Below are 8,661 nucleotides of genomic sequence, written 5' to 3'. Positions count from 1 at the left end.
AAGATTTTGGGGGCTTAATTGGTGCGTATATCTGAGATGATTTAAAAGTTCAAACATGAAAAAGATGAAATCCCCTGTAACAAACCATGCTAGCGGACGTAATACAGAATACATTATGATATATATATATATATATATATATATATATATATATATACTGAAGAAGCTTTTCCAATGGGCCAAACGTACTTGGGAAGAGAAGAGACAAAACTAAGCGGTTATCTTAAGTTTATTTGCCAACGGTTTCGACCGGTCCACCGGTCGAAACCGTTGGCAAGAAAGATTAAGATAACCCCTTAGTTGTGTCTCTTCTCTTCCTATATATATATATATATATATATATATATATATATATGTGTGTGTGTGTGTGTGTGTGTGTGTATAGGCACTAACAGACAATAATGCCAAGGAAAGTATAGGGGATGTTTTTACTAGTAAATGTAAGGTAAATGTGAAGAAAGAAAAGTGGACGAAAAGATAGCTTGCCGCGGGCAGGGAACGAACCTGCGACCTTCGAATAACGCGTCCGATGCTCTACCAACTGAGCTACCGCGGCGGCCATCGCCCCGTCCACATTATAGGGTATATATGTACATTTAAACGTGGGAGCGTCAGTCAGCGCCGCCAGTAGCCATGACGGCGAGTGTGGAACACCCTTTTTTTTTGCCTGTTGGCGTCACGTAGCAAGTGAACTTATTACGAGCTATCTTTTCGTCAACTTTTCTTTTTTCACATTTATCTTACATTTACTAGTAAAAACATCCCCTATACTTTCCTTGGCATTATTGTCTGTTAGTGCCAATTAATATTGTATAACAAAGAAAACGAGCCCTTGAAATTAACACTTCTTTCCTTCATTCATAGCGAGGGTCTCGTTCTGGCAGACTTGATGCTTTCAGGTAGTATGCGAGGGATTATTGGTCAGCTGCCAGCTCGTAATAAGTTCACGTGCTACGTGACTCCAACAGGCAAAAAAAGGGTGTTCCACACTCGCCGTCATGGCTACTGGCGGCGCTGACTGACGCTCCCACGTTTAAATGTACATATATACCCTATAATGTGGACGGGGGGATGGCCGCCGCGGTAGCTCAGTTGGTAGAGCATCGGACGCGTTATTCGAAGGTCGCAGGTTCGGTCCCTGCCCGCGGCAAGCTATCTTTTCGTCCACTTTTCTTTCTTCACATTTACCTTACATTTACTAGTAAAAACATCCCCTATACTTTCCTTGGCATTATTGTCTGTTAGTGCCCATTAATATTGTATAACAAAGAAAACGAGCCCTTGAAATTAACACTTCTTTCCTTCATTCATAGCGAGGGTCTCGTTCTGGCAGACTTGATGCTTTCAGGTAGTATGCGAGGGATTATTGGTCAGCTGCCAGCTCGTAATAAGTTCACGTGCTACGTGACTCCAACAGGCAAAAAAAGGGTGTTCCACACTCGCCGTCATGGCTACTGGCGGCGCTGACTGACGCTCCCACGTTTAAATGTACATATATACCCTATAATGTGGACGGGCGGATGGCCGCCGCGGAAGCTCAGTTGGTAGAGCATCGGACGCGTTATTCGAAGGTCGCAGGTTCGGTCCCTGCCCGCGGCAAGCTATCTTTTCGTCCACTTTTCTTTCTTCACATTTGCCTTACATTTACTAGTAAAAACATCCCCTATACTTTCCTTGGCACTATTGTCTGTTAGTGCCCATTAATATTGTGTATAACAAAGAAAACGAGCCCTTGAAATTAACACTTCTTTCCTTCATATATATATATATATATATATATATATATATATATATTTATATATATATATATATATATGCGTATGACGTTGTACGCAAGTTGCGTGTCATTGGAGCTTATTTTGGGGATATGTTTCAAATGTCCAAAATAATATAACTAGTCTGCCTTACTATAAGGTATTCGGCAGATCCCACGCCTTGTGAGTATCGGTGTCATGCGAAGCAGTGGGCGAGTAATATTCTATGATGCAATTTTTTTTTACTTTGAGCCAAGCGTTACGAGGTGGATAGACGTGTTTTTGTAAGTTGCATATCGTGGGCTTACCTGGAACGCCGACTACACTGGCATTTAAAGGGTAACTTATGGTCTGTCGTTACGTCAGCACTCACGTTAGAGCAAAGTCGTCAGTATTATCGTAACGAAGTGCACTTTACGGTGCGATGATGTCAATATCAAAAGCATAGGCGTGCCCAGGGTTCCCATCAGGAATGGGGGGTGGGGGTCATCGCAGCGCCCCCCCTCCCTATTTAGTCAAAGTATGAGGCAGACTTTGCGCTCCCCCTTCTTAGGTGACTAGTGGGGGCGGCGACTTTCATTAGCGTATTTCTCCGGGGTCGAGCAACGCTTCAATATACCTTGCTGAATCATAGGAATACTTGTAATGTTTGTTAGACTGCTATAGAAGCGGAGCCAACACTGGAACCAGAATTGTCGTTAGCCTGACATGACGCCCGTATCATAGGAGTACACATGTAATGTTTATTGCTTTGTTATAAAATTAGATAGCCAGCACTGCAACCACAACTTACGTTGCACCGACATTACGCCTGCGTAGGGTATTTTTTCAAAGCAGTTTAAAGGACTGGTGTAGCTCTATGGTAGAATACCTGACTGCCACGCAGTATGCTTGCGTGCGATTCCTGATGGGATCCTTACTTTTATTCTTTACATTCGTCAGCTCAACGCTCCGATGCCGGTTTTTATCAACGCTCTTGCATCTAAATTACCAGTGTCTGTTATCGCCATTCCTGGCTATAGATATAAACTGTCAATCACCTGTGGCGCATTCCTGCATACCGCTGCCCGTCGTATACAGGTGTCTGGAGCAAAGGGTTTGACGACGTACGCAAGGGGATTTTCCCGTTATTCATGTCATGATCAGACAGTCATATCCGTCAAACCCTCTTACCATCCTATACCAATTTCAGTCTACCCCAATTTAAGGAGGCGATCACGAGAGCACCCAGACGTTGAAGGATAGATAGATAGATAGATAGATAGATAGATAGATAGATAGATAGATAGATAGATAGATAGATAGATAGATAGATAGATAGATAGATAGATAGATAGATAGATAGATAGATAGATAGATAGATAGATAGATAGATAGATAGATAGATAGATAGATAGATAGATAGATAGATAGATAGATAGATAGATAGATAGATAGATAGATAGATAGATAGATAGATAGATAGATAAAAAACGCTCGAAGTACCTTTGGATCGCTAAGCAATGCTTCGCATTTTAAAAACCTCAGATTCACTGAGCTTTTTAGCGTATATTTCATGGCTTTAAGAACAGGATATTTCATCATTCCTGGAACCGAAAAAGAACCAGCATTACAGAAATTGTGCATATGATAGGTAAATATACTTGATAAAACGTGTGCTTGCTTCAGAATGGGTTGCGTTCACGACGGGGAAAGCGCTAGAACCGAAATACCCGGACACAAGGGCTCCACATCGCCGGAATGTGCTGCCTACCTAGGATACCTGATGAGCTACAGCAGAAACGGCGGGGAAAACCACCACAAGTTTTCGCCTTGCTGTGAGGAACAGATAAAGGTTTTCTTGCGGTGAGTAGTCAATTGTTAATTTCTCATAAATATCGTTTCTACGCAAGTTTCATTGCCAATAATCATGGTAGGACTAAAAATGATGCGATTGAGGACTTTTTACATCCGGCAGTAGGGCTCTATATGTGTCAGCAAATCTTCAATTTCACTTATAGATCGAAACGTGTCGTTATAGGTGTATTGTCTAGATCGGTATGATGTTTAACAGCTGTGAGTGCGCGTGCCTGTCATCTGTTCTTTTTTCTTTGATGGTGCGTACTATGGTCCATGCTGATTTGGTATTTTTCGCGGCAAATATGTTTCCGTCCTTGAAGGAATAAAGATGAGTTGGTGGTTGGCGCCCGTCATGTCAACTAAACAAAAACTCTGTTGTTAACTATGTCTCCCACATCGATTACTATACAGAGAGTACTAACCGTGATGACGCGCTGGTAAATGTATTCAGCTTAGCAAAAGGTCAAGAGAGCTATCTGCTTCCCGCCTCTCTTGCTTTCCAATTGAAATTAATTAATGAAGATTAAAAAAGCATTCTCCTGGTCAGAATTACCAGCATTAAATGATCCCTGGTGGTCCTGGATGAAAAGAATTTGTTTTTATTGCGATAGCAATTATATCGACACCTCGACTGATTTCTGCCGTCGCCGTCATGTCCTGGATATGTATATGTATTTATATACATAAAAACCACAAAAAATAAATCAGAAGAAAAAATTTCGCAGCACGCGACCGGGGATTCGAACCTGCTACCCTTCGCTCCGCATTAGATCATTCTGCTTACGTCCTCCAGCATGCTAACGGTGAGATATTTATACACACCATTCACCGCTGGTGACACGCAGAGCTCGGATGTGCTTCAGCGTGTGTTCACTCACCCGCGGGATGGCGCGAAGGGCGCGCTTTAGACGCGGCGGTAGCTACTATGCCAGATACATCGGGTGTTGTGGAAACGAGACGTGGTGGAAGGACACGAGAGACAAGCAAAGCACTGGAGTTATGTGCCTCCTGACTATGTGTATATTTATTATTTATTTTTATTAGGCTAGGACACCAATAGGCAGTCGACCCTCTACAAAGGGTAAGTGGCCACACATATCATCAGAATCAAATGTTGTCGCCCCACTCTTGTTTCGCAGGAGTTGGGATGCGCGCGTCCAGTGTTTCTATAGTAACGTTGCGCGCGTCCGACCTCCACTTTGCCCTACAGGGCCTGGTCGCCCGTGCTCGCGCGCTTATCTCGTGAGGGGAGGAGGTGTGTACGTCTTGTGCTTTCACCGCAAAGTTTGCGTCGAAGCTATAGACCGTTTTCACGGAGAGGAGGAGCGTAGCCTCGAACCGGTGTATTTTCGCCGCTCTCTCTCTCTCCACCGCGTGTCCAACCGCCCGACCGCTGCCGGATTTCCGAGTTTTGCACGCGTGGTGCGTGAGAGGTCAACGTGTTTCCATATTTCGACGCGCTGAAGCAATCATGCTGCCGCAAATCGAAATGTCGGACGAGAACAGGTTGACCAGCAACCACTGCGCTGTGTTTGGCTGCAGCAACAGGTATACATGGCTTGCACGTGACGTCACCATTGCTGCGGTCCTACTGCGGCGGCCATATTGGTGAACACCCGCACAGACAAGCCGTACGTACCAGCCGTGCGACTACAGTGTTCAGTACGGTGGAGCCGACGGAGCCGCATTGCCACGGTCACTTTTTTTTTCGCGAGCCGTTTACTGTGCATCTTGCCGTAAGCGTGTTCTCGCTATGATGTAAAAGTGCGGTTGTGCGACAGAGTGGATCACACGCTTCGACACGGAATGGACACGACTTCGAACATCTCCACCTTCCCAGAAGTGTCGCACGGCGACATCGCGAACTATTTGGTTTTCAGCAGTAACCTTGTTACTCTGGGCGAAATAAAGGCGTACAAGTCAATGGAATCGCACAACTACTTTACCAGCGGATGGGTAAAGAGCCTGTCTGCAAAAGGGCTTCGCGACCACGAATGTGATCGTGCTTGTAGAGGTAAGTTCAATGGTTCATCAAATTGACCCATTCGCCAGCCCTGAGTTATCAAAAGCGATGTACGAACGCTGCTAAATCAACGAATGCGCTTAGTTATCATGCGAGCGTAGCGAGATGCTCACGCGGTAGCGTGTTTTTCGATCGCGCCTCCCCTTTGCTGTCCGTTTTGTCATATACACAAAGGGACGTATGTACGCGTGTGTGAACGCAGTGGTGAGGGTTTTGTCACTGCATGCGGACCGTCATCGAGAGCAAGCCATATTCGGCTGCATGAACACGCATTGGCCTGTGCTCGGCGCCGTTCGGCCTCTGCTTGCCGCTTTTCGTGACGCTGTTTTCCGCGCGCTTATGTCGTGCAGCGGCTGCATTTGAAGCTGTAGTCGAGTCGTAGAGACGGCGCCCAATCTGGGTTCGTCTCGTCGAACATCGCGGACGGCTTTTCTACGAACACAAGAGCATCCGTGTTATTTAGTGTCTTCATATCTCCTCTCTTTTTCGCTTGCCTGCTACGAAGTGCGCTCCACACACACGAACTTTGGGGTTTTCTTCGTCGAAATTTGCACGCCTTATGTGCGCCAGCCAGATCATAGACGGTTGGCGCTGAGCATTTTCGTACGCTCGCACTGGCCTTGAATAGCCTTTGGTATTCGAAAGAAGCTCGTAGTAGTGGGCTGCTTCTTTCTTTCCCAGCTGTCGCTACGATTATAGCAGCTTACAACAGCGCATATAACGATATATCAAGGGAAAAACTCGCCGGTGCTGCAAGGCAGCGCTGAGCAAGGTCTAACCGCTGTTCACCAATATGGCCGACTTGCTCTGAGCAGTGACGTCGAGTGACTTAGGTGCAAGCCATGTATACGGAAGCGTCAAAGACTGGCAGCCGAGGCATGCGAAGTGCACAATCCTTTTAAATGACTTCGCTTCTCTTAGGTCGCACGCCTTCTTCTCCCGCATATAGTACATTATATGTGGTGCCTTCACTTATGACCACTTTTTCAAGTCATCACACAGTTTGTGATTGTGCTTGGGTGCTGGTACACTTTATCATCTGCACCAAAGAGAAGAAATGTCAAGGCTGATGATTAATATCAAAATGTTTGGCCAAGAGTTGTTCTCTCATGACATCAACCTCTCTGATTTCTATGCTACAGCACATGATTTACAACGCCTGCGGCTAGAAAATGTTTCATCTTTGTGCGTGCAATTTCGTGATTATCGAATTAGCACTTTCCAATCTACATGACAGAAAGGCCCTCATGACATGTGTGCTTTGGCGCAGGTACGCGTCTCTAACGTTTCATCGAGAGCACGTTCTTTCTCGACTTGCCAATCTTGTGACGATAACTGGGGTAGCGTTATGACAACCGCACCTTTTCTTTTTTCGCGCGGCAACCTGGGTGTCGTGAATAATCGGCCCACGTTCGTTAAAGCCAGGTCGTTACCTGGACACGTGCGCTCGTCGTAATGCTTCTCAAATATTCGCCAGAAAACAAACTGACAATAATGTTACCAAAAACGGGCGCCCTTTCGGCGTATCGCTATAGTGGCGACGGCTCGCGCCGAAGCGAACTTACGCCATGCCATGCTTCCAGATGTGCGACAGGCTTATTTTCATTTTATCATCGTGTTGTTTCTACGCCGAATTTTGAGCTCACACGTCGTACATCTGTTTCTTATCCTGAGGCAACTGTCAGAGGCCACAAGCTTTTAACTCCGATGGCGACACGAATGAACACAGGCATGGGTGTTTGTGCTCCTGTCGTTCCACGATTATTGTATTGCGATGTGCTAAGCGGAACCAAATGGTCTGTTAGGGATTAGAGTTACGTTTAACTTGAATAATCACGGCACGGAAACCCGAGAGTCATCTTAAACACTAATGCGCGCACCTAGCGCGCAGCCGGACAATGGCCTACGTATTCGCTCGTCTCCATTTACGTTTCTCTGATTACTTCGAGAGTTGTCCTAAATGTTAACGCTCTCTTATAGTGCATATTCCAAGAACCACACAAGGCCAGCTATAACAAAACATACAAAGCAATTACCAATTTACAGATGCTGCTTAAGAACTGCATTGGCATTCTACTCATCGTCGGCGCTGCTGCGGGAACGTCTCGTGGGCAGCCGCTGCTTGGTGTTTCAGCCATTTTGAAGCTGACAGCTAAGCGATTATTTGCCAGCGCCTTTACACTCGCCAAGCGTTGCTCTGTTTTGCCCGTGTACCGCGATGAACAGCAATACCTTGTGAACTGAGCGTATACGTTGCATACACCGCCACCGCCACGGAACACCACACACCGGAAGGGCGGCGAAACATCGCAGACGCTAGACGGCGTTGCGGCGGTGGAGAGCTTTAACAATGGCAGCCTCCTTACGAAGGTCACCTTTCTCGCTGCAGCGGCCGCGTTTGCGAAAGAAGTGAGCTGCTAGCCAAAGTAGGGGCTGGCTGGTTGTGCGTTGACACTTGGAGCGCGCTGCTCTGCTCAAGTACAAAGAAGTAACAAATGTGACAGTTAGTACGCGCTCGTCCTGTGTGCACCTGTGCGTTCTTTTTTGTGCGTTATTTGCTGTGTTTGAGCACTATAAGTGTCGAGCTGCGACAGTTGTTTGCGCTCGTCCTGTGTGTGCTTTTCGTGCGTCCTTTGTTTGAGCAGCGCGCTGCAAGTTTCGAGCTGCTTGCCGTTCTGAGTGATGATGAAATGAACTTTATTTGGTCCTGGGGAACCCCGATCAGACAACCCCCGAAGGGGGGTCCGCCGCAGTTGCTGGCCGCGCCCACGCCGATACTGAAAGACCGTGGCCCTGTGACATTCCAATTTGTTGCTATCGCACTCACTGTTTCGCCCTTGCGGCGAAACTGACTTTTTTCGGCAACATATTTCACATTACAACTTACGCAATAACGACGTTTTTTCAAGTGTTGCTGCGGGAAAATACCTACAAGGTGGCTGCTACAGCTTGCGCTTTCCAGAGTCAATAAAAAAATAATTTCGGCCACGTTTTTTATAGTCTTTTTGTTCTGTGTTTTTGTAGAGAATTGTGCGGTTTTTTCTC

The 8,661-nt window shown here is 46.2% G+C and overlaps 1 non-coding gene across 1 annotated transcript; it reads right to left on the bottom strand.

Annotated features, from left to right (window-relative positions):
• Nucleotides 1–483: 483 nt before the first annotated feature.
• On the bottom strand, nucleotides 484–556 carry Trnat-cgu (transfer RNA threonine (anticodon CGU)). The gene has a single exon. It is a non-coding gene; the product is annotated as a tRNA-Thr (tRNA).
• Between the last annotated feature and the right edge of the window lie 8,105 nt (nucleotides 557–8,661).

The sequence above is a fragment of the Rhipicephalus sanguineus genome, chromosome 8 (genome assembly GCF_013339695.2).
Source record: "Rhipicephalus sanguineus isolate Rsan-2018 chromosome 8, BIME_Rsan_1.4, whole genome shotgun sequence".
Classification (NCBI taxonomy): domain Eukaryota; kingdom Metazoa; phylum Arthropoda; class Arachnida; order Ixodida; family Ixodidae; genus Rhipicephalus; species Rhipicephalus sanguineus.
Note: the sequence above shows the minus strand (reverse complement) of the source record. Positions and strands in the feature narration are given on the sequence as shown.